This window comes from Grus americana, chromosome 3 (assembly GCF_028858705.1).
Source record: "Grus americana isolate bGruAme1 chromosome 3, bGruAme1.mat, whole genome shotgun sequence".
Classification (NCBI taxonomy): domain Eukaryota; kingdom Metazoa; phylum Chordata; class Aves; order Gruiformes; family Gruidae; genus Grus; species Grus americana.
The window spans coordinates 35,914,371-35,941,323 of NC_072854.1; the positions used below are offsets into that span (position 1 = coordinate 35,914,371).

Here is a 26,953-nt window from a genome sequence, read left to right on the forward strand (position 1 = left end):
CCTAGATCTGCACTGACTCTAAGAGGATTCTACAGTAATTAACTAGATTTAGTCATGTGAATTTTATAATTTTATACTTATTTTTTGGCAAGTACTTAAGGATTTTAATGAAGTAGGGCTATAATATTGAACCAGTTAATGTTACTGAACTAGTTACCACGGAAATGTGAGCACAGAATTGTATTTTAACTTTAGAAGCAGTGTGTCTCTGCAAACTTCTCACTCTGATTACTACCTAATGAAATATTCAAACTGCATAACCGTTTTCTTTTCAGGTATTGGACAAATATCTCTAATGACTACTCTTCACACAAACTCCAGATTTCCACATGCAGACTTCCTTGTTATGTAAAACTTGAGCTGACTGACTAAAGCCAAGCATATAAATGACATTCTGAACATTTAGTTCTAGTCCTTTTATTTTTGTTTACTTCTGTGCTTCATTATAATGAGAGATACACATTTTTGTGTATCGGGGATTATAATTACTCATGTCCATAGACCAGTTCACCAGAGAGTATAATTATCGCTCACATGTTGGCTCAAGGCAAGAATTAGACTAGAAAGTCTGACACGGTCAGGATTCTTGCATTTTAATTTGTTCACCTCCTGGTAGCACCTAACAGATCACCTATACCTGTCCTAGTTTTTTAATACAAAGAGATTAAACTCCTGCCTCCATATCCTTTTTCGTGCAGAAGACAGTCGTACCTGAGACAGAAGTTCACCTTACAACGACACGGAGCTGTCTGAACTGCCGCCATGTGCAGGGACGGGGATGGCACACAGGGCAGCTGGCCGCCTGTGCAGCACAGCCAACGTCACAGAAATGTCCGAGGCCACGGAGACACGACAGACAGTGCTGGGTGCACAGGGGAGGAGGCCATTCTCTTTTTTAAGAGAATTCAAGTCTTGGGGTTAGCTATGTATCTGCCACAGCTGGAGAGATTTATTCAGGCTGGAGGTGACTTATCCATTGCTCGTGAGCCACATTGGTTTGATGTGGCAGCTGAGGACTATTTCAACACAGGGGCTACAAGCAGGGATGGCTGGAGAGCCTGCTCCACATGCTCTCTGTAGATGCTCTGCGTGCCCATCTACTTCCAGGTGCAACTTGGTCCAGAATTCAAAAGCACTTTTAGCGCAGCAAGACACTGGACTGCCCCTTGCTCACCTGCAGAACGGGAGCAGAGGAAGGGTGCTGCCCGGCACACGTACCCGCTCCTTTGCTATTGCACTGGCCTGTGCACCGCTGACACTTATGGTTTCTTCTGTTTTCTGTCTGGTGCACAATTTAATTTCCTGACAGCTCTCATGCTTCAGCACAGCAAAAGCCTCCAGGCTTTAACACAGCGTATCTGGTAAAGCATTATGGTTTGTGCTATACATTGGGCTAAACCTAACAAGTTAAGCCCTATCAGGCAATAAAAACTCGAAAAGTCTCTTCTTTGCCTATTTTCACTTTGCCAGTGAAATATCTGGTACTCAGGCTTTGCTGGGCTGGATTACTCTGAGTTTATGTGAAGATTTTCCTCCACAGCAGGGAGCCCTGACCATCTCCTCAGAGCTATATTGCAGAGAACATACGCGTGAGCTTATTTTGGGAACTACAGACCTAGCTATAATGCTAGGGTTGGCCAGCATTTCTACGTAGGCCCTGGTAAGGTGAGCCTAAATAGAGATGGCCATCCTGCTCTCCATGCTACAACCGAGTGAACAGAGGAACCACTTTTTTCTCTATACTCGTACAGCTCATTACAAAACAATAATAAATTTGTCTCTGTTACAGAAATGCTGCAAGTGGTAAGAGGAGAGTGAGTGAGCCAGTTGTAAATATTACTCATTCTGTTTTAATATCTCTTAGTAATAAATGTTCGCAAACCAGCACAAATTAAATTCATTCTGCATGTTTAAAATTCATTTTACCTGTTTCTTTTATAATACATATGTCTCTCTATATGATTGTGGTGGGTTGACCCTGGCTGGAGGCCAGGTGCCCACCAGAGCCGCTCTCTCACTCCCCTCCTTCACTAGACAGGGGAGAAAAGGCATAACAAAATGCTTGTAGGTCGAGATAAGGACAGGGAGAGATCACTCACTAATTATCGTCACGAGCAAAACAGAGTAGAGGAATGAGAAAATAAAATCAACTCTTAAAACACTTCCCCCCACCCCTCGCATCCTCCTGGGCTCAACTTCACTCCCGGCTTCAACCTTCACCCCCCTCAGCGGCACAGGGGGACGGGGAGTGGGGGTTACGGTCAGTTCATCTCACGGTGTTTCTGCCGCTTCTTCATCCTCAGGGGGAGGACTCCTCTCATCGTTCCCCTGCTCCAGCATGGAGTCCCTCTCACGGGGTGCAGACCTTCAGGAGCAAACTGCTCCAGCGTGGGGTCCCCCACGGGGTCACAAGTCCTGCCAGCAAACCTGCCCTGGCGTGGGCTCCCCTCTGCACGGGTCCACCGGTCCGGCCAGGAACTTGCTCCAGCGTGGGCTTCCCACGGGCCGCAGCCTCCTTCAGGTGCCTCCACCTGCTCAGGCGTGGGGTCCTCCACGGGCTGCAGGTGGAATCTCTACACCCCCTCATCCTTCCTCCATGGGCTGCAGGGGGACAGCCTGCTTCACCATGGTCTTCATCATGGGCTGCAGGGGGATCTCTGCTCCGGTGCCTGGAGCACCTCCTGCCCCTCCTTCTGCACTGACCTTGGTGTCTGCAGAGTTTCTTACATCTTCTCACTCCTCTCTCCGGCTGCAAAAGCTCTCTCTCTCTAAGTGTTTTTCTTCTTCTTAAATATGTTATCTCAGAGGCGCTGATTGGCTTGGCCTTGGCCAGCGGCGGGCCCGTCTTGGAGCCGGCTGGCATTGGCTCTATCAGACACAGGGGGAGCTTCTAGCAGCTTCTCACAGAAGCCACCCCTGTAGCCCCCCTGCCACCAAAACCTTGCCACGCAAACCCAACACAATGATTTTAAATGGTTTTACAAATTTGCTTCAAAAGAGATGATTCTGTAGAATTTGCATACATTTGATATATATATCTTTGAAATTATTTGTTCTTGTGCATCTGTTTAGTTACAGAATAAAGACTGCTTAAACTTTTATTGAGACAACTCAAGTAATTTCCTTACAACAAACTGAATGAAAAACACATCATTAAAAGAAGATTTAAATATGACAAAAAAGCCTTTTCATGAAAGCACAAATCTTGGATAATAACTTCAGCTCTGACAGTGAATTGTTAGTTATTTAATGAAATCCTAGTAAGAAGTACTTTATCCCATATGTGACAGGATTTTTCAGTGAGAGAAAATGAACTTTGGTCCTAACATGCTCTGGGAGCAAGAGGCACTGGGAAAATATTATAGCAGGGCATTTCAAACTTAATTTGCTAAGTTGTGTTTGGAGGTAGCTTAGGTGCTGATAACAGCAATTCCTGGCGCTCTGTCTGGCCGTGCCTGTGTGCAGGAAAATTGTGTTACTGTCCTTTCCTTTGCCACCCCCCAATTAAGATCATTCATGCCGATACACAATCCGTCTCCCCAGCTCTCTCCCCAGCATCCCTAACAGTGACCCAGCCGCATCCCTTCACCCACCTGCCATGTTCACCCCAAGCCCTTCTGTGCCATCACACCCGCCCCATGCTCAGCCAGCACGCCGGAGCCTGGACACGCGCTGCCAGCAGCTCATGCTGGAAGTGCGCGTCCTCCCATGCCCTGACACCTTGCACGGGAGCTGATGTCAGGACAGTTTGGGACACCCACAGTGTCGTGGTGTGTGGCGGTGAGCCAGCCTCGTGATCACCACCTGCCCCTTCCATGCAAATGCTCAGGTCAGCACCTCTGCAGCGGCTGCTCCGAGGTACCACCGCACCGTCGGACATACCTGTACCCCGGCGGGGCAAGGTCTGCAGGAATGCATTAGGCCACTGAGGTTGCAATTCCTCTCACCTAAGCCCAGCTTTCTAAAGGTTAGAGATCTAGACGCTGGTCTGTTCCCTTCCCAGCTAATGGAAGGAGACAGGAACAGCTGTGCTCAGAGCCGAAGCTCTGGGTGGACCTCACCGCTCTCCAAAGGTGTCTGTCCTCCACCTACAGAGACATCAATTGCTTAACACTAACTGTACGTGGCATTGCCAGGTCCCGAGAGTTTGCACAGACAGAGCTTGACCTTAATGCGCACCAAAATGATTTTAGCATTAACAGAACATTTTTCAGCAAGCAAGTTGCTCTACGTAAGGAAAGAACTGCACATCTGGTCCTAACATTTCCAATTTCTTTTGCAGATTGTAAGATGCAAGAGCAATACAAACAAAAAATATTCTCTATGATGAAGAAATATTGTTGTTAGAAGCTAATGAAATAGCTTTCTGAAGCATTTTACACCAGTTGGCTAATAGCCCAAGCCCAGACTCAAAAGGACTATAAAGACTGATTTTTGGAAATTAATAAAATAAATAAAACCACACTAACATTATTTCAGCAAAATTAAATGTGCTAAGAAAAGTAGAAGCAGATTATTTGCATTTCTCAAAGATTATTGCTGGAACTACATTTATGTCTATAAGTAGAAAGGGGAAGTTGAAAGTGACATTATTCATAAATCAGCACATTTAAAGCAATATTACATAAGTAATTTTATTGAGTATTGATCCACTTAAAAGCCATATAACATAGAAGAACAATGCTCTCATTACATGAAGTGCTTCATAATAAATAAGTGAACCACTGCGTGAATCCATCTGATTCATAACCTGCACAGAAGATAAAGGTAATCAGTGGGACAAAAAACATCAGCTGAATCTGTCAGTATTCAATATAAAGTTCTTGTTTAGTGTCAAATTAAACTTCCTCAAACATTTTTTCTCACGTCACTACTCTTTGATTCTTTATGTTAAAGATGTATCTCAATAGAAAGCCAATGTCATACCTTCCATTTGCAAAGCCAAAGTCATATCTTTCATTTGCAAATAAGAAATAATTTGAAATTTGATTAAATACATTTCATCAAATGGCACGTCTGGTACCAGGATGTGATTGTGAAGCCCTTCAGTACAGTGAATGACTTTTAAGATCTTTTTTTTTTTCTTTGAGAAAAAAAAAAAAATACTCGCTTGCTTTCTAGCACTAGCATTTACTTTTTACAAATACACTTTCTGTACCTAATTTTTTTTGTGAGGGAGCTGTTTTGACTGATCTCACAGTTTTAAAAGTCAATGAAAAACCTCTGTTTCACTGAAGTGGAAACCTTGATCAGCCATTGCTTTTTCTTCTTAAAGCTGAAATAAATCTAGAAGCACGTCTCTCAGTATGTTTAGATCAACCTTTTCTTCTGCTGCTGAACAAAGAACTCAGGAGTGGAGGGAGAAGATGGGTTCTTTCTCTGGGACAGAAGAGAAGGGGGGGGGGGGGTGGAGAGAATAAAAAACCCCAAAGTTTCTCCTTAAAATCCTCAGAAGACCAACTCTGCCTCCCTCTCTGTGTTTTGTGATGGAGGGTTTTGAGCTGATTGGTGACTGAGGTGGGTTAGCATAAGGACCATTTATTGAAATGAGGAAAAGTAGCTCTCTAGGCCAAATACTTCCACATCCTTTCCTTTTCCAGAGGTTAATCGGTACTGTCTTCTGAGACAATGTGACTATGTTGATTCCTGTTGCAAGAAGATTATTGCTGTAAAAATGTTCAACTGACAAAGATTTCAGAGTATATATTATCAGTTTTATGTAAGAGTCAAATCTTTGTTGGCAAAATCTCACTGGCATCTGCTTGATCCTGCAAAATGGAGTTTCCAGCTCTAGCTCAGCAAACTCGTGCCAGACATATACAACTCTAAGCAGACCCCCAGTCTCATGTATCAGAGTAAAGTTTTCAGCATGTTGCAAAACTTGTCCCTAGTTGTTTCTGTTCCAGTAACTTTTCTGTATTTTTATTGTAGAAAGTTACTGTTAGTTGATACAAAATGCCTTTCTTACACTCCATCCATCCCAGAAGATGCAAAACGAGTTTTCTGAGTGTGAATGTTCATACACACACAGACACACACACGTATCCACACACATGTGCTCTGATACCTACACATCAGTCAAATATCCACACCCAAAATTAAAAAGAGGGACTGTTTGACACAAGAACATGTAAAAGCCCATATTGAGCTGAAAAGGTGAGGATATATTTTTGTAAAAATGTTCCCCTTACCGCAACCAGCGACATAAGTTACATAGCTCTCCTACCTATCATCAATTATTTTTTTAATTGCTGTAGGTGAAAATTAGATTTAAAGCAAAGTCTTGGAGGCGTGAAGTTCCATAGCTACATACCACTTCAGTAAGCAGCCAGCTTTATCAGCTCAGATTTCATTTACTCGTGAGGAAAATATCAAAGAATCTGAAGATTTTCTTTCATCTGCTTATAAGCATTTTGAGATCAGTGGCAAGAATCAAGGTACAGTAATATTACTGATACATACAAACAAATTAAGCATCAGCAAAGAAAGTCATTGAAATGTCCAAAACTCCCCAAATTCTTAGAAGACTGGATTTCTTCTCAAAGGCTTTTTTCTCAATTAACTAACTTGGCAGTGCTCAATAAAACTGAAAAGCTATTAAGCTAAGTTAATAATAAGCTAAGTGAATAAAGTTAATAGCTATCAGAAACTATCTGCTTTTTTGTTAGTCCGCTTCTTGACGACCAGTTGTAACCAACGGCCCTGGTGTCTGATTGGGAAAACTCTTGGCTCTTGATAGATTCTTAGAGGAGAAATTTCAACATGAAAATAACAAATGGCTTCCGTGTAGCTTTAAATTTTCGTTTTGTTTCCTTAAATTATGTGAGGAGATGGAATTTTATTCTCTCACATACCAACCAGTACCTAGGAAAATTTAGCAACAACAGCCTGGATAGATGGTTACACATAACATATTGAGTATTGCAATAGGATGTGACATGCCACGTATTGCAAATGACATCAATCATTAAACCCTTTAATGTTAAAGGCCCTTAAGTAATTTATGCAATTTACTGGCTAGTCCACAAGTCAGTGTTTCAAGATTAATATTATACTGTTATGGGTTGTTGAACAATGTCAGTGGTCAGTTCCCTTCTTTTTCCACCATCTTATTTTGTGGTTGCCATTAGCAATATCATTTAACGCTTTATTGAACTTCCATTTGCCTGTTTTCTCACTGTGTAGATATATTTTTGCTCCTTGTAGCCAAGTACCCACAGAATAATATGAATACTATTCTCTTTAAAATGTAGTGTCATTATAAATACTTGCTTAAGCATACAAAAATTGCTTGGATTCAGAGGCCAGTAAATATGGAGTCAAGTCAATCTCAGTGCTATTGTCAAAGTCTTCTCATTTTTCTGCTTAGGTTGGTACATTCATTGAGTTACATGACCGCGTCGTTCATAAAGAATACTGGGATCACATCCTGACTTTGTCATTTCTGCTGGTTTTGTAACAGTATACACTCCACTTCATCATCTTAGAAAAATAAGAAGGGAAAAGAAAGAGAATTGTATTTTCCATTCATCGTTGTTCAGCATAAAAAATGCTACTCTGAGCTATTTGAACTTCTACCTGAACATTTTAGTACTAAATGGTTATTGAAATACACACAGAACACAAAAGAAAATTCTATTAACTCAAGTAAAATGGAAAGACAGATGTCAAGTACAAAAAATCCCACAAATTATTAAATATTCCTTTAACATCGTCCTGTCCTGTAAGGTAGCTGTGGAAGTAGATTACCTCTTTGTTGGAGAAAATACCAAGCCAAATGCTGTTACTGCACCCTCTTGTTTTAAAAGAAGTTGCACAATGTCAAAATGTTTTATTCCTATAATTCATGACATTTTATTTTTCAGTATGCCTCTTTGTATGTGTTAAGAGATTTTTTTCATGAAATGAATGGAAAGAAAGAGGACAGTAGGAATAAAAAATGGAAGCCAAGGCAAAAATAAACTATCTACAGTCATGTATCTCTCTGCAAAAATGCCAAATATCCTTGACACTGGGATAATCGGCTGCTTTGTGTGACAAAGGGCATAGAGGAGGCATTAGCTCATTCAGAAACTCCCAGCTTTCATTAGCGATACCCAGGCTTATAGGGTCCTTGCAGCAGGAAGCCCAGCTGGCGATGAGCTGCAGTTCCACCCACATCTCTGTGTCCTCTGACCTGGTCACTCTTGTCACATGAAACCTCTGAGGATGTGACCGGCAGGATGCGACTGGTCCTGCCTGGTTAGAGAGGTGGGACAGGAACACCATGTCCTACCTGGGGCTGGTGCAAGCAGTGTTTGTCTCTTTTATATCATGAATCCCTTGCATCCCCCCACTGATTCAAACAATGCAATTAGACTCACCCTAAATGAGACATCACTTTATATTACATCTGTGAGAAATGTTACTGTAGTGTAAATTACAGTCAGTGAACAGAGGATGGATAAAGAGAGACATTTTTCTGGTGTGTATTCCTCTCATTAATAATATCAATAAGGAAGATCACTTGTCTTCTTAGGGAGGCTGGGGAATACAAGCAATTGGGACTGTTCATTAGCTCATTTACATAGTACTTTTTGCTAAATAAGCACATATTCTTGTATCCTCACCCCACGAACAAGACAAGATTGCTGGAGCCCAAAAGAAACCAACCCCAGGGGAACTGCAGGTATTTATTTAATCACAGGACCATTTACTTGATATTCTTAAGCTATTTTCTCACTTGAATTCAAGCCCATCTGTAACAAGGAATAAGCAATTTACCAAACTTTGAAATTTAGACATCAATATAAGCCTGTTTTGTCTGATTAAGTCATTTGAAAGGAAAAATTCTTAGTCTCTGGCACATTAAAAGATAAAAATCCTCCTTTCCCTTGCCCTCCCCCACATGCTTACACCTTGTCTCCAGGAACACATCACAGGAGAAAGCAGCTTGTCAGTTATCAAAACTTTTGACACTAAGACTGGGATTAGACAGAACATAGAAACATGTTTCAAAATTAATGCAGTAAAGAAATATGGCAGTAATAAAGGCAGCCTTATGCTTCATTTTAATATTTCCTCATTTTGGTTATTGGTTTGCAATATCGACATCTCATTAGAGCCTAAGCTACAAAGAAGGCTTCAGGATAATAGATCTTGAGTTAGGCACCAGCTTTTGAAGGGAAAGGGACAATTTAATATTTTAAAGTCAGTGGAACTGTGTGTAGGCAGTAAGGAAGAGGGGCATATCAGTAGATTTACTGTGAAACAATTACGCTCCTGCAAGCTCTAAATCCCTCTCCTACTCACAATTAAAGGCATAGATAACTTCTTCGTGTACAGCAGCTGACATTTCAGATGATGGAAAGCCAATATCTATCAGTCTCTGTTTACTTCTTATTCTGTATGGGGAAAATCAGCCATATGCAGAATCCATTTGGGACAAAAAGAGCTTGACTAGCAGTGTAGAGATCATTTCCAGTATGAAACAGTTTCATCCGTCAACTCTCTCCAGCAAGACACGACTGGATGTTTCATTTGCAGAGCAGAGGAGGAGATACCAAAGGAAGAAGCAATCAGTTCAATGAGAAAGGGAAAACTCCTTTCAGGCAGAATTTCAAGCTCTTAAATGACTTCCTGAAAGCCTCTGCACGGCTCGTTGATGGTTTGTCCTCAGAAAGGTAATTGTCAGAAAACTTGACTTGAACTTGCAAGTTTTTGTTCATAGGGAGAGCGGTGCAAGAGGAAAGGGTGCGGGATATTAACAGGTACAATGAATCAAATCTCGAAGTCTTTCTTCAGCGTGTGTTTTAGAGTTTATACAAAACTCTAACTAAATCTGGCAGAAGCTTTAGCACTTCAGGAACCCCAGAACTTGGCCTGCTGCGTTTAGCTGTGAAGTTCCTACCTCCACTTATTAAAAAGAGGTACGGTATTTGTACATTTAAATTCAGTTTATTTCACTAGTATCATTTATCCAATCCACCCACAAAGGTTGCTTTCAATGCACATTACTGCTCTCTTCCAGCAGACAAAGGTATGAAACAGGTTGTCCTGGATCCAAAGCATCCTGTGACTCTCCCCAGGCTCTTTGGGGGCAGAGAGGGTACCCACACATTGGAGTATTGCAGGAGTAGGGAGTTACTGCCTGGGGGAGTCGACCTGCATGACACTTGGATTGTCAGCTTAAGCACTCTTGTAACCGTTCTGTGTCCTTGTTTTTCCCATTAATGTCTTCTTTTAAAGGATGTAAAAGGAAGGCTGACAAACTAAACTGTGCAAACAGGAATCCAAATGAGAAGTTTGGATTGTCTCCAAAATACCAGTAAAAACATCCCAAGTTTCATATTACTTTTCAGATTTCTGTATCCCCCCTCCTCCTCTTCTCTGCTAATTTCACAGGAGATTCCTGGCTGATCCTTGTCATGAAGATTTTGCAAGGAATTTCTTCAAGGGGAGTTTAATGAAGATGGCCAGCAGTATCTTGCTCATGCTAACTATAGAGTAACTGAGGAGCCCTAAGACCTGTCCTCCATCTGCCAACATTTGTGGGTCCAAACCCAGAAAGAAATGAAGTCGAAACCACTCTGTGTCACCTGCGCTGCTTCGGGATTACATTTCAGTCTCAGTGAGACTGGCAGCAGGCTAGGGCAAACAAGTGAAGATGGCAGGTACTCATCGCCAGTGAAATTACCTGCCTCCTTTTTATTCATTGGCCCACAATTGAAGTGATTGAAGATCACCCTCCTAGAAGATGGTATCAAAAAAGCAGGTTCAGCTGTTTTTCACCTCACTGGTTATTTAGGTGTATGTCTTTGCAGCAGCAATTTTATTTTTGGAAAGGACCCTTGCTTTGATCTTAAAAATTTATATCAAGATTTGTTGGTTTTTTAAATCAGTTCAATCACACCTGAGTAGCATATTTTTGTACTTAAACATACTGTGTAGAGACTGCATCAAGAAAACTAATAAAAAAATCAGTAATAATTCTTGGCTCTTGTTTCTAGTTCCTATGCAGAAAGTTTCTACAATTCCTTCTATCCAGTTTCTGAGTCTTGGTGTTAGTTTCAGCTGTTATTATTACGAGTGACTATTTAAACAAGACGACACTTTATTATGAGGCTTTGGGGTTTTTTTCACATTAGACATCAGAAGACAACGACCTGTTTGAAAAGATGTAAAAACATACTTTCAAATGAGATGCTACCAAATATTTTTAACATCTTTCAGAATCAAAGGTGTATTTACCTCTATAACTTTTGCAACACTGTAGCTTTTGTAGTATTTACAACTAAGGTACTGGAGAGTTGGCTACTAGGCAGAATACTGTTTTATTTTTTTATCTCCTTGAAATTTTCAGCAGATCTTTTAATGTGTTCCCACCAAAAAGCAGCATCTAATCACCATGTAAGACACTTTAGCTTCTAAGAAGTAATTCTAGAAATTAAAAATTGACACTAACCATTAGCCTCCATCATATGGGGAAAAATAATGAAGAAGATGGAAAAATTTCCAATGCAAAAGTATTCCCTGTGAGTGGAGGCTCAAGATTATTTTAAGATCTTTTCATTTCATTGTTTCAAATTGAAAATATAAATCCACATTTTTATAATTTTTCTTTTGGCTTGAACTGTTTTAGTCACCTAAGAATCCATTGTTCATAATATTCTGATATTAATAACTCAACATTTGCTTTCAAGGATCTGCTTTGAAAACTCCCTGGCTAAGCTGTTGTAAAAGTCTGATTTGAGTTGCATTGATGATTTTATAGTGAAGGGCCTGTCAGACTTTCAATTATAAAGTTTTATTTTCAAGGACATTTACATCATCTTTGAATTCCTTCAGGGACATCCTTTTAGGGTTTCCTATATTTGACAGGATTTTGCAAGGTTTCTGTGAACTACTTAGATATTTCACAGGGGCTTTCTTAGCCTTGTGGTGCAAGCTTACTGCATATAACTCCTGAAACTGCAATTTAAGCATAGAAAATCAGAATGGGATGACATTTGACACAGTACTCAATGGTGATTTTTTGAGTTACAAAAGGTGTAGTATCTTTATTTGAGAGTTCTCTTACAAAAATGTAAATACTCTGTCCTGCAAATGTGCAGAGAGTTTAGGACTGTGGAACAGTGGTTTGGACACATGTTAAAACCTACTCTATTTAATTTATAATCAACTTATCTAAGCACCCAGTTTTTGAAAACTGAATTAACATCTCTGTTGCATTAGTGTCTTTGAAAAATATAAATAGTGATGTTGTATCTGGCCATAACCTGACTTACAGCTGTCATTTCACCAAAGAAGGAGAAAAAAACACTGCGTAATTTCAGCCCATTGAAATAAGTCTGCCAGGAAAAGAGTGAAGTAAGGCCCTGTAAAATTCGAACTAAAGCTAACGAGCTGTGAGGGCAATATAAATGGAATGGAGCCACTTTTGAGAAAGGCAAATTAGTGGAAACCAACTTCCCCTTGATGCCTCCACATGCTTTGTTGCTTCAAGTTCTCTGTCAGCTTTGCTAAACTCCTCCCTTATGCTTTATTGAAGACAGTTTCTTCATCTTACTATCTAAATTTAAAGAGGTTTGCTGTCTTCTCCTATTGACCTATTTCAACTGCTAATGGAGTGTCTGACGGCTAACAGGTGACCTATTTCCTATGGAAGATTAGCTGAAGTCATCTTAAATATGATCACTAAAGCTTGAAACAAGCTCTGGTTAAAAACCATTACCTAGAAGAGTAAGAACACTATCTGTATAATTTGCATTTCTACTTTGAACATAGCAAATAAGAAAATGGCTGATCTTGGAAACAAATAAATATGCACTGAGGAAGGATAAACAAATGAACATCTATGAAGGTAGCTAGGTTAAACAGAGTTGGCAAGACTTCTGTCCAAGTTAGTAGCTAATTAATAACTTTGTTAATCGTGTGGGTCAAATAGGATAACTGCCTTTAATAGATAGGGTGCTAGTAAAGCAGCTGGAGCCAAAAGTTTAATTTCTCACTCTGTGGTTGATTCACTGTGTCACTCTGTTCAATAAAGTTTAAGCCATGGCACTTTCTCACCACGAAGATGCCGAGGAAAACAGGATGCTCAGCTACAGCAGCGATGAAGGACTCAACAGGATCTAAGAGTCGAAACAACGCACGATGGAGAAAACAGATGCCAGTGAGCAACCTCTAAATAATATTCTAACACCCTTTCCCACTGCTGCTGTAGGAGAGAGAAAACTGGGCTAGATGAATCCTTGGTCTCACCCATTGCGGCATTTCTTACGTTTTCAACTGATGTATGCGTCCATCCCTGGTGTTACTTGCTACTGGACTTACCAGATACAGAGACTCAGGTGAAATCGTGTCGACTGACAGTCTAAGGAATGATCTGTGGGACACTGGGATCATCTCTTTGGCTCAATATTGACTTTTAACTGAACTAAACTCCTGGAACACTGAGACAGTCTATCTGTTTTCCACAAATAAAATAAAAATAGTGAGGACAAGCTGGCCTTCATGAATATTGGCAAAACATTTTCTAGCCCTGAAAGCAAGTGTAGAAGTAATTACTTCTGAGGAAGGGAGAGATTCTTAGCATATGAGTAACCACCAGTGGCAACATAGGTTTCTTTGAACTTTGACAGTACTTCAAAACTCTGAGCAGTCTGGAGCATTTAAAGTATTAGTTCTTGGAGACACTTAATAGCAAGGAGTAGTGTTCTGAGGGCTACCTAAATAAACATTTGAAATGAGAAAACAAAGAGGAAAACTTTTTTTTTTTTTTACTTTTATAGCATCTCACTTGCAGTGACAATAATTATGGTTGAGATGGTACTTCTATTATGACATTTAGAGGTTTAAGAACATGATCTGTTGTGCTAATATTGTTCATGTTTGTTCACTACCCAAATATGAATTATTATGAAAGTGTGGTAAAAATCCAGTGTGGCTGGTTCTGAGTTATAGAATATGAGCAAACACACTTCTGCATAATTTGAAAAATATTTAGGTTGTCCTTTTACATTCCAATTCACGTAACTTTTAGCTTGACATATACCTGCCTTCGGCATGTTTGAAGAAATCTGTTTTTTTGAAATAATCAAGCTATGCATCTTAAACCTGCCTACCTCAATCACAACTGTGCCACATTGCATATTTATTAAAGGCCACATTTTCCCTTGAGAGAAATATGTGCATATGTGCATGACTCTCAATGAAGCCATGCACATATCTGTGTGTAGAATGTGGCCATAAAGCATAAATAAAACAGACGAGTTGAAGAAGGAATGAAAATTATAAAAGCTATTGGAAAATAGCTCCCCTTCAAATGCAAGATGCATGGGAATACAAGAGGATTATCTCCATAAATAAATTTCTTGGTCCAATTTCACCCTAGGTTCTCACATCAGTGGGGAGCAAAACTTCTGATTAAACTTCAGCTTAACTTTCTTATCGACCTTAAAAAAATTATATATAAAGCATGGATATCAAGTACCATATGTACTCCACTGAACTCAGATTTCTTTATTCTCAGATATGAGTTATCCAAGTAAGCTACATAAGAATTTCACTCTGCTGACTTGCTGCTTTTTCTTTCATTGTTCCTCAAATCCTTGAGACCTTGAGTTATGCAATCAATCAAGCTTATAGCAAAGAGCAACCAAATGTTACAGTTGAAATGAAAAACTGTGCATGGATTTTACATATCAAAACTGAAAAAAAACCAATGAATTATTTCAGCAAAAGTCTAGAATTTACTTAGAACTAAACTAAGTAAAATTTATTTAGTTAGAAATGAATTTAGTTCATTTTATAAACTACACTTATACAGTAGTTTTCATGGATTTAAATGAAGTGTCCTCCCCTCTAATGGGGGTTTTAGTGATGTCCTAAGTCACACAACTTGGTCTAGTTCCAAAATTACACACATCATAAAATTTAAGTTCACTTTCATTGCTGCCGATTCCTCCTAAACATTTGGTTTCTTAATTATTACTTGAGAAACACAGTTGACAATCTTGTTAATTTTTTTGTATTTTCTTCTGATGTTTTTTCCTCTTTCAGCAGAAACATGATTAAAGACACTATGCACGTTTTGGCAGATGGATATGGAATATCCACTCCTATGGAATGGATATTTGTGGAGACTTATGGGACATGCAATTTTCACCCCTTAAAATATGCACAGCCCAGCATTTGCGGTTCTAATCGGTGGCCTGAAGCTCATGTATGGACCTTCAGATTTCTGGACAGCTGCAACAGGACATAACTTGTATGGATTTTATTTTAATCTGAAATTGAGTCACCTGAGTCACGCCATGCAAGTTTTAAATGGCAGCTTCATTTGTAGCTACTGAGGCACACATTCGTCTATCACCACCATTTTACTTCAGGCATGGGAACCATGGTAATGTGACCTCCTCATGCTGTACGCAGATGCTCTTTTTCTCTGCAGCAACACCTCAGCTGCAGGAAGAAAGGATTGATGCCAGGTCCACTGCCCTTCCCTGATGGGCTCCAGGAGCCCCAGGAAGCACAGGATAATATTTCAAAGCAGATACAGTATCGATTGCAGCCAAAATTATGTGCAGCCCTTCAGCTGTAAAGCTCAGTAGCCACTGAACTAGAACATGTGATGTGATTTTTCTGAGGGAAGGAAAGTTGCATGTGGAGGGGACAAAGTGTTTTATCTTTGGAAGTCAGTTGCTGTAGTTGAAACATATTAGTCAGATAACAAAAATTACTTCTTGTGCATCTTTACCACAACATGTTTCACTTTGTCACTTCTATCTCTCTCTGTCTAAATGTGCATATATATTTATGTGTGTATACCTGTATATATGACCTATTCTATTTATATAACATATTGCATTAGAAATTAGTTTTACTAGTCTAAAATGTTTAAGTTTTTCTGCGGATTGTTTCTTCTTTCTCCAATCTCCTTTCCATATTTGCTAGATACAAGTGATTCTGGGCTCCTAGAATCTACATTTTTAATAATTTAACCCGAAGCCTACATTTCACACCAGGTAAAACAAATGAATTAATGGTTTAAGCTTGTTAAACTCAGTAGGACACATTTACAATTAGAGCAAACTGACAAAACTCCTTTTAAGTGAATGAAATGGTGACAACTTACATAGCCGAGCTATCAGAGCTGGGCCATAGATGGCCCCCCCCCCACCTACCTGAGCAGTACAGTACAGTCCTTTTGAGGGCAGCAGTTACCCTAAGTTTGAAGACTAAACCAGACTCCTTAGTTGTCCTGGTTTTCTGCTGGGATAGAGTTAACTTTCACAAGAAGCTGGGAGGGGACGCAGCCAGGAGAGCTGACCCAAACTAGCCAAAGGGATATTCCATACCGTATGATGTCATGCTCAGTATATAAGGGCAGGAGCTGGCCGGGGAGGAGGAGTCGCTGCTCAGGGACAGGCTTGGCATTGGGTTCCAGGCGGTGAGCAAATCGCATTGTCTATCGCCCACTTTGTATATTCTTTTATTAGCATTGTTGTTGTTATTTTCCTCTTCCTTTGCTGTCCTAGTAAACTGTCTGTATCCCAACCCACAAGTTTTACCTTTTCCTTCTGATTCTCCTCCCCATCCCACTGAGGGGGTGGGGGGAGGAGTGAGTGAGCGGCCAAGTGGTGCCTAGTTGCTGGCTGGGACTAAAGCATGACATTAGTCTGTAAGAATATCTCTGTTAATCACTAGTTATGTGTGCCCCTGTGTGCAAAGGAGCGTCTGCAAACAATATAAGCTTCCACAAAATGAGAAAATGTCTACGTTGTCCTTTGTGGACCGAAGGAGGAAGAGTACTTTGGTGCCTGGTCAATCGGTGTGGATTTCCTAAGGCACAGGGCTTCTTTGTGCTTGACGTCAGCTGTGTGGCACAGCCAGCCTGATATTGCACAGTGCATGACCTGCACCTCCTCTAGGTCTCATGAAGTGCCACAACATAGCACGGATATGCTGTTGAGTCCAGAACACAACTTCCGTGTTGCTACACAGTGCAAAGACTGTGGATATTTTTTAGTAGGAGACTTCTCAGCGCTACTACAAAGGATCCTGATACAATTAATGAGAAGAATGAGACTGACAAAGGCAGGTGCCGAGCAAGGAGCTTCCAGAGGGAGTCAAAATTCTTACACGTGTAAGACCACCAGACTGTATGCAATTTCCCCCAGCGTAGACCAGAGTGTGTATGTCCACATACAGGTCACAGCCTCCAAAACCTCTCCTGATTTTAGGTCTGGAATAGTCAAATATTTACTAAATACAGATAGTAGCTACTTTAACCAGTTTCTGCCCAATAACTCAGTGGCCAGAGGGCTCACCTACAATGTGGCACACATACTCCACTCACTTTTGAGTCAGTGTTCAAGCCCACCTCTGTCACCTTGCAGCCCTATTCACCAGATTACAGGCTATTTTCAGGTGGTTGGGGAGCAGGTAGGGGCAGAGCACTCTGCTTTGCTTTTGGTTTGAAGGCACTTCTGGAGGTTGTCTAGTCAGTCCTATGTCCCACGTCAGGTAGGAGTATCACCAAGACCAACATTGTTATTACAGCTCTTCTATCAGAGGAATGAATCCATAGCCTAGACACCATATTACATGGCATCATATATGACCCTTCACATAAAGGTAATCTGGTTTCTTGCCTGAAAGTAGGGCAAGTTCCAGTTCTTGCTGCAGAAAAATACACATTACCTGGAGCGGAGATCAAAACTGGAGCCATCATCTTCCTGCCAGGTAGTTGCTCTTTCACCATATTAAAGCTCCCCGTAGCCTAAGGATTATTTCATTCTTCTATCCAAAGCAGAGTATTTTTAGCAAAAGGAATTGAAACAAACCTCTTCCAGAACACCACTGTGATTGCTGGGTCCAATGCTTCTGTGGGAAACAACATGCAAATTCCTCCCAGAGAAAAGAATTTACTCTGTATCCATCAAACTCTGAACCATAAGCTACTGGTAAGACAGGTGAGGTGCTAGGAGCACTAGCACAACCTCTCTGTCTTAAGCAGGCTAGCATCTGGCATTTTTTGTGTGTGAAGTGTGATTCAGTATGTTCCAAGAAGTGAAATAAATTTCATCAAAACTTATGCCAGATCCATTCAATTCAATAGAAAGAAATGGATATTGTAACTCATGATTCAGCTTAAACCCAATGTTTGCACAGAGGAATGCCAATCAAAATGTCTCAGGATTAAATCAGAACAATGTGGATATTTTAATGCACTTAGTTTTCTATATTACAAGGCAGTTAGGGAGGAACTGCTCAGATGCTCTTTGATTCTAATCCCATGTGTAGAAGTGCAATCTGAATTTTGTGTATCCTAGAACAGCTATTTGATAGCAATTACCTCTTCCTCTCTCTGCTTTTTTATAAACTTCATAAAGAAAACCTTGTGGAATTACAATAAAAAGTACTAAACTAAATGAAAACTCTTTTTATATGTTCTTGCTTTTATTTTTCTTTCTTCCCAGCTATCTGTTATCCTATACAAGGAAAATGGAAAAAAATCTCTCACAAAGTGTTTTGTTAGTCTTAGATCAATAATGAAATGCACATGCAGAAAATTGTCTGCTACATTTTCACATTCATTTTTAAACATCTCTACACTAAAGTCTGACCATTATTCTGATTACTTGCTAACATGCTTTTACCCATTTTCTTATCCGGTGCTGTGGGAATATTTTAGTATTGATTTCCAGTTGGTGAAATTGTTTGAGGGAAAGGTTTTCTCTTTCTTTAGTAGATACTGTATACAAAAGAATTGAATCTGTTGTCATTATCTTGTGTGTACATCTAATTTTACAGTGTTATATAAGTGATAACATTTAAATAAAGCACTGTAAAGTATCTATTCATAACAGAGCATACCATCATCGCTGATGGTATGTTGCCTCTTAATGACAGCAAATTTTGTTTGTTTCCCTGTTCTCATATTATGTCTAACTTTTTATATTGCTTTTGTAGAAGGAGGTTTTCATTGCATCAGATGCTGAGGTCTTATCCTTTTTTCCTGATGGTAATGCTTTATTTCTGAACAGTAACAAAGAAGTCATTGCATAACTCCCTGAACATCCTGAATCAGATGATTTGTTTAGAATTGCAGATGATGATCAAAGGAACTGCTTGAACCATATTTCTGTCATCAAAATTACATACAAAACAGAGCCATCACAAACATATTATAATCTATTTTGAAAAGAGCGTGATGCTGAGTAATGAAGAATCGTGATGCCAAAATTCGTATTTTTAATTAAATATAGTGCTGCAACACAGAAGAATGAAAGCTCAAATGAGAGCACACAACATTCCTGCTTGTGATTACCACACACTCTTCTCAAGCTGCTCGATGCTTTGCCCCACATCAGCTAAGCAAACCTGCAAACTACAACAGATGAGACAGCATATTTCACACATGTTTTCAAACACTTCCAGCTTTCGGGTAAATTGAGAGGCATTAAAATATACAGATGCCTGATGAATTCTGACAGATGATAGTTCTCCAAAGAAAAAGTTATTCTTTCATGTTTGCTCAAATTGTTGTTGATACTGTAGGCATCCAGTAAGAGCACGGCCTGCATGTTCAACAGGAATGTAATCTATTCACTTTTAACAATTGATTGAAGTTTGTGCTTTTGGAATGTGTTCTGAGTTGATCACTGACTTCTCTGTAATTATTCAGCATGTGGATTGGTTAAATACTGGGAATTCATGACCTCTAATGTGATTAAACACCTGCATTGCTTTTATGTTTAATTATTAATGAAAGCAGCTAATTATTTTTATGACCTTTTGCCACAAATATATCCTTTGACTGTTCTTAAGATCAAAAGGCATCTTCAGAAACAGAGATCAAAAGAATTTATCTACAGCTAGTAGAATCAGCTTCCTTCACGGCCTACAAACTGCTTATTTCAAATCAAAGCTTGATTTTACTGTTGGTTCACTTGAGATTACATACAGTGCTAATCATCCCAGGTTTGGATATCAAAATGGGAATTGTATCTTATTTTTTATTTATTTGATATAACATTATTTGGCACACGTGCATGAATGCACACGCACATAAATGTTCATTTATGAAAAAAGTAATGTTAGATTATGTAATCATTGGGAATAATCAGTGCATAAAGTTAATACAACTTCTACAATTATTTTTTAAAAACATTCTTCAACAGAACAGGATCACATATCTCAGTGAATCTGCAATTGATTGTGCCCAGATTTTGCTGCTTTCGGATGAATAAAAAAGTCCTTAGAGATGCTCTGTTAATGGGCGCAGGGGGGATATCAGGTTTTTTCCACCTTGAAAATATTGCGATGCTTCAGTTTATTTTAAAGGCAAACCTAAAAACTGTGAAAAGGTGTACCTTGGTTAGTATTCTGAAAGTTGCATACAGTAAGTTTGACACATTCCTTTTAACTACTACCTCCAAATAAAAAAAAAAGGGGGGCTGTGTATCTAAACCTAAATTTATGCAGCTCTTAGATGTTTAAGTACAAAACAGTTAAGTGAAAAACAACCCTCCAGGCAGCCGTTTAATGGTAGAAGGTCTCAGGATTGTTAGGTGCCTCTCCGTAAGCCTACAATTGAGTAGTACCAGTACTCATAAAAAGCAGAGCCACTTTCTTTTTCAGAACAGTAATAAAGTTGCCTCTGCCTAATTCTGCTTTTTAGATTCTGCTTTCTGTATATAAACCCGAGGTTTGCATGTAGAAGCATTGTTGTCTCTGAATCTTGTATTTTAGTCACAGTTGAAAAGATTATGTAAGAACATGGACTTTCCAATCTACATGATGACTGTCCACTTTGCAAAGCACCTACATCACTTGCATGCACAAAAAATGCATGAAAATGATAAACAAGGTGTAGCTGCTGATATGTCACTGTAATAAAAGGCTGGAGAATGTTTTGTGGTTTTCTCCCCTGGGTTTCACTAAGAAATAAGTAATTCTGTCAGAATGAAAATAGTCTCTAAATTATTCAGTCTAATTTATTTTTATCATTTGAAGTCTAAAATGAAAGTTCCAATGTGTTAAGTTTTCTGTAGTTGGGATGGCAAATTTATTTTTCAAATTTTAAAAAAAAGTACATTAGCTCACAAGTCTACCACTTGATAAAAGTAGGTTTTTTAATAGATTCATTTAAAGTGTTAAAAATAAAGCTGTTTAGATTATCTGAGAACAAAATATGGTGATGAGAATTTTAAAAAACGTATCTTGTTTGTCACATCTGAATACTTCTGTGTTTAGAAACATCAATCCCCCTCTACTTAAGAACTTGATACATTGTGATAAGCCTAACTGCACCTAATGCATCTGACTTCGTTACTAATTTCTTATCTCTTCCCCTGTCCTCCCTCCCCACCCTCCTCAACTGAAGAGACTCCACTGCTGGCCAAGAAGGTCTTAACACAGCCTTTTCAGCACATTTTGTGTAAAGAATATAATTTTACATACAAAACTAATTTCTTAAGTTAGCTGGTGAGCTCTCATCACAGCGTTTCAGCTATAAGGCAGCTTCTATTTCCAATCTACTGTTAAAGAAATACTGTTTTGAAGTTTTAAGATGTAATTTCCTCTTAGGATATTCGAACGTAAGAAATGTGTAAGGAGAACAAAATAGCTCAAGAGAACTTCATGCAATTTATAGCAGTAAAATGCAACAGATTTGAGACCATACATAGATCAGTGTAAAAGCTTGGGGGTCCTTTCAGGTGGCTGAGGTGATGCTGAGCTCCACCACCCCAACCCTCAGCAGGCTGAGCAGGAAAACCAAGCGTATGGCCAGGTGCCCAGGGGCTGCGCCCGCACCCCCACAGGGCCCCGCTTGCCCAACGTGTGCCCACAGCTGCGCTCCCCTCCCGTTCGGCCTTGCTCATTTGGACACCCCCCGGGAAGCTCCCCTGCTTCCCCCTTCCTTCACCTTCCCCACTAAGGCGGTCTTTGCCTTTGCAGCGAGGTGGCCTTTGTCCTTCCCTCTCGTCCCATGACTCGCCCCAGCCCTGTGAGTGGGAGGAAAGGCAACACCACAGAATCACAGAACCACAGAACGGTAGGGGCTGGAAGGGACCTCTGGAGATCATCTAGTGCAACCCCCCCGCTAAAGCAGGATCACCTAGAGCAGGTTGCACAGGATCGCATCCAGGCGGGTTTTGAATATCTCCAGAGAAAGAGATTCTACAGCCTCTCTGGGCAGCCTGTTCCAGGGCTCTGTCACCCTCAAAGTGAAGAAGTTTTTCCTCATATTCAGATGGAGCTTCCTGTGTTCCAGTTTGTGCCCGTTGACCCTTGTCCTGTCACTGGGCACCACTGAGAAGAGTCTGGCCCCATCCTCTAGACATCCACCCTGTAGATATTTATAAGAACTGATGAGATCCCCTCTCAGTCTTCTCCAGGCTAAACAGACTCAGCTCTCTCAGCCTTTCCTGACAGGAAAGATGCTCCAGTCCCCTAATCATCCTTGTAGCCCTCTGCTGAACTCTCTCCAGTAGTTCCCTGTCTTTCTTGAACTGGGGAGCCCAGAACTGGACACAGTACTCCAGATGTGGCCTCACCAGGGCAGACTGGAGGAGGAGGACAACCTCCCTCAACCTGCTGGCCACGCTCTTCTGAATGCACCCCAGGAACCACTGGCCTTCTTGGACACCAGGGCACACTGCTGGCTCATGTCACCCGTAGGAGATACCCGTGTTTACCGAGATAAAGACGAGTGGGACGAGGACGGCCTGTACCAAAGGGCTCCCACCAAAGTCCGTCGGGGCTGAGGCAAGGCCTACGCGAGGGGCCGGCGGGGCCCGGCACGGGCGGTGAGCTCGTGTTCCGACCCCACAACCGGGCGCGGTCCCCTCAGCCCCGGGCCGATCCCCTGCCCGCCACAGGCAGCGCGGAACCGCGCGGGGCGCCTGTCGGCCGCCGGGCGCTGCCTCTCGCCATGGAGTCGGGGAGCCCCCGCGATGGGGCGGCCGCTGCAGGTGGGCTGGGGCCCGAGGCCGTCAGGGCTTCCCAGGCGCCTCGGCCTCCCTGCTGCCGGGGAGGCGGTAAGGGGAGGCTGGGCGAGGGCTCCGGGCGGGCGGGAAGCAGCGGCCTGAGGAGGTGCCCCCACCCCGACGCCGTCGCGGGGCGGCGGTGGCTGCTTCCTCCGGCCGCGGCTGTTGCTGCGTTTGGGGCCGTCCTTCTGTTTGTAAACCCCGCGTCTTTAGGTGGAGGTCCGGGGGTTGCCTGGGACTGCAGAGGTGGGTCCGGGGAGAGGAGCGGACGCCTCAGCCGGGCCGGCTGGGTCAGGCCGCCGTGGCTGGTTCTGTTGCGGCAGCGTGGGGGAGGCCTCGCGTGGGCAGCCTCGGGTGTTTCAGGAGTGGTTTCCTGGAGGAAGGGGCAGTTTATTTGGTTTCTTTGGAAGGAAATGGCAGCCTTTACACGAAAGTTGCACCACTTTTTTTATTATTAATGAACAAGTTCAGTCATGAATGACTTCTGTGTCTATTTATTCAGATTCTTAGGGGTTTTTTTCTGATATGTTACAAATCTGAAGGTTTTTTCCCTGCTCATTTCACCCAAGTCACAAGAATGCTGTATTCTTGCTAAGTTTTATTGGATAGGTGCTGGAATTCAATTACTGTTGTTAGTGCTCTGCTTGTTAAAATAAGGTTGCGTTAAATATGCAGATACAAGAGAAAAGACTTATCAATATTTTTACCTGAAACTGATTATTTCTAATGTTAGTCAATTGAAGTGATTGTTTCTAATCACCCTGTCCTTGGAAATTTAGAAATCGTAGTACTCAGTCTCTTCCATCAGTCATTGAGAAAAATGTAGGAGAGTAATTAATTTTGTTCCCGGTTGTTTTGTTAATTTGAATAAACTAGTAATTGAGCTAAATTAAAGTGTAAAAAATACTTGCCTATGGACTTAGCTGCAAATGCTTGGCAAGTCACTTCTGTGGTTCACTGTCTTTTACAACTTCCAGTGCTTCATAAACTAATATTCAGGCACTACGTATTTAAATGTGGTATAAGCTGTGTGCTTTTTAGAGTACTAGATTCCTAGTATCCCTACTATTCTCTCTTTTCCTTGTCTTGTACTACAACCATTTGCTTCCTTTTGAACAACCTTATCTTTCATTCTGCCAATATCAAATTTTTGTAAGAAAACCAAGAACAAGGTTTTTAAAATACAATGGATGCTTTCTAGTAACTTACCTGAAGGAAACTTGTTCACTGAAAGATACTGACCTTGCAGATTTAAAAATCTGTAGAAATGAAACTATTCAGGTAAAGGCTGAAACTGTGAAATTGAAAAGGAAATTGTGGTGATATTTCAGTCAATATACTTTAACATGGAAGAGGAGAGATGCAGAATAATCCCTGTATAATCCTTCAAACTCTTCTATGATTGCCTTTTTTAAAACTCTGCTTTGAAATTCTACATTCAAGATCTAATGCAGTCATTGCAGTAGGTAAAACTTGGGAGATATGGCTGCTTTCTTCTTGTAACTTGGCAGTATATAAAGACCGCGATTGTTTTCCATAGTCAAAAATGCCAACTGTAAAGTTGCACTTTATGTAATTATTATTAGCACATACAAAATTTTGTAAATGAATAAGGGTCTGAGTTTCATGATCTATCTCATAAAGCTGTAATGAAAAGTATATCCTCAATTTCCAAACCAAATGGATTTACACCCAGCTGATTAAGTGATCAAAATTTTGTTTTGGTAGGGGAAGAAATCTTATGCCACATAAGAATAGATAAATTTACACCATCGAGTTACACTTCAATTTCTGAACAGCAGGCTCCATAGAATAAACTCCCTTTTGTGCAAAGATATGCATGTCTTTGGTAGTGAGAACAGTAATGAGAGACATGGTGGTGACATTGCAAGTGGCACAGCAAAAAAAGCCTGTTGGAGGAGAAAAGAGTGCAAAAGGAAGAACTCTCAGCTTGTAAGGAGAACATATACATACTTTAAAATGACCAGAAATCTCAGACTTACTTTGTTTTTTTTTTTTACATGGCCTATTCTAATGGGAATAGAGCACAAGTGAATCCTTTCATTTCTTTAAGGCTTCTGTGGTGCATAAGCTGTCCTTGCTGTCAATAATTTGTAATGTTTCTTTAACAAGATTGACAGAGTTGAACTCTTGAGTGACTTGGAATTCTTGTATGTTAAATCTAATACGATATTTCTCTTCTAGATGTGTCACTACAACAGCATGTTAGAAAAAAGACAGTTAAAAAACCCTGTCAAATGATTCTGCTCAGAAAGCAAAATGCCAAAACAGTCCAAACCTGGAAAGAGTTAATCTAAGCATATAGTTGTGGGAGTATTGATATACTCGTGGTATCTTAAATTGGGAGTTTGCGCATTTTCAAATGGGAGGAAATAATTTCCTCACATGATCTCACCGAAGAGTGATGCACAGTAACTATATGAGGGGCCAAACTGATTGTTTTATGCTCATTTAATTCTGGGTGTATTTCATGCTTCCCATGTGTTTTACTTTGCAATTATATGCTATTTTGTTTGTGCATGGACAATGTTTAAATGTTCACAAAGTTATTCTCACAAAATTTTTCCATGATTTTTGGATTTTCTTCTAGAAAGCTTCACACACCCCCCAGACATATTCAAAACATATAGGATTACAAACTTATTTTAAAAGATGCTGATTTTATTTCTCCTGTTAGTTAGGCACTTAAATAGTTTTTGAAGGTCTCAGCTTTAGCTGCCTGTGGTGCATCAACTCATTTCACTGAAGTTTACTGTGCACAATACACGTATGTGCATCTGATCTAGTCATCTTAACTCTCTTTGTGCTCCAGGAAGGGAAACCAGTGTTACTGGGTCATGACTTAATTTCATCACAAAGTAGATGTACAAATCACTTGGCTTATTTTGAACATTAGAAATCTCTGTTTCTGCCCATTGATAAAAAAGGAAGTGTAGACAAGTAGCTCGGCTGTAGCCTTCTGAACTGTAGATTTCTGTAGTTAAGAGGAGATAGATCGTACCTGTAAAATATTACTGAAATCCTGAGGGATTATGCTTGCTTGTGTTCTTAAGTGCTATGAAATTATTATTATTAGCGAATGTTAAAAAGCTCTAAAATATTTTTTCAGTTCATTTGTGTTATTTGGTTTTGGAGAATTTATATGACTTGATTTTAGAAGCTAAAATTATTTAAAAGTTAAATTGTTTGAAAAAATAAATCATGTTAAATTTTAATCAAGTTTCCTTGTGCTTTTGACATAACATATTATAATTTTTTTTATTTTCAGTATCATTTTAGCATCTTGAGTCCATTTAAACAATATGTCCAGCATTTTTTTTTAGGCTTGTGGTAGTAAAACCGAGTTTTTCCCTCATTAAGTATGTCCACATACATATCTTTGTGTATTAACAGTATAGGTTGTTTAAAAATGACACTGTAGAGTAGCCTTGGTTTAATATAAATTTTTACAATAAAAGCTGCTTAATTGGAACACAAGGCATACTTTAGTTCATCTTGATTATGCAGCTGTGCCATTATCATTATTTATTATATACATGAAAGACAATATTGTGTTAGGCATGCCAATTAAATCAAGTTTATTTTATTGTTGCTTAACGTTATGGCCTTATGTGTCTGCAGCTCAGCTCAGTTCTGCTAGAGCACTCGCAGCATTTTGTGCTCCATGTTGTGCTCCATTATAATGAGTCAATGTTCCTATTGTGTAATGCAGAATGAGGTTACAAAGATGTGGGTAATTTTTTCACCTTTATCTGCAGTGTGTAATTGACAGACTAGTTAGAGTAAAAAACATGGCAACAAAACAGTTTTTCATGGCAACAGAACAGTTTTTCCTATTATGTTTGTGCCTTTAAAGATAGACCATACACTTAAATTTAGAAGGAAACCCACTTTTTTTTTTTTATATTTGTTATGTAATATTCTTCAGGACTGTCTGAAGATTTTTAGTTGTT

General features: G+C 40.1%; 1 protein-coding gene across 2 annotated transcripts in view; it reads left to right on the plus strand.

The window, feature by feature from the left end:
* Positions 1 to 26,953, plus strand: part of MEI4 (meiotic double-stranded break formation protein 4) — a 148,537-nt gene that overhangs the window by 37,663 nt on the left and 83,921 nt on the right. The gene's annotated exons all lie outside the window — the stretch shown is intronic.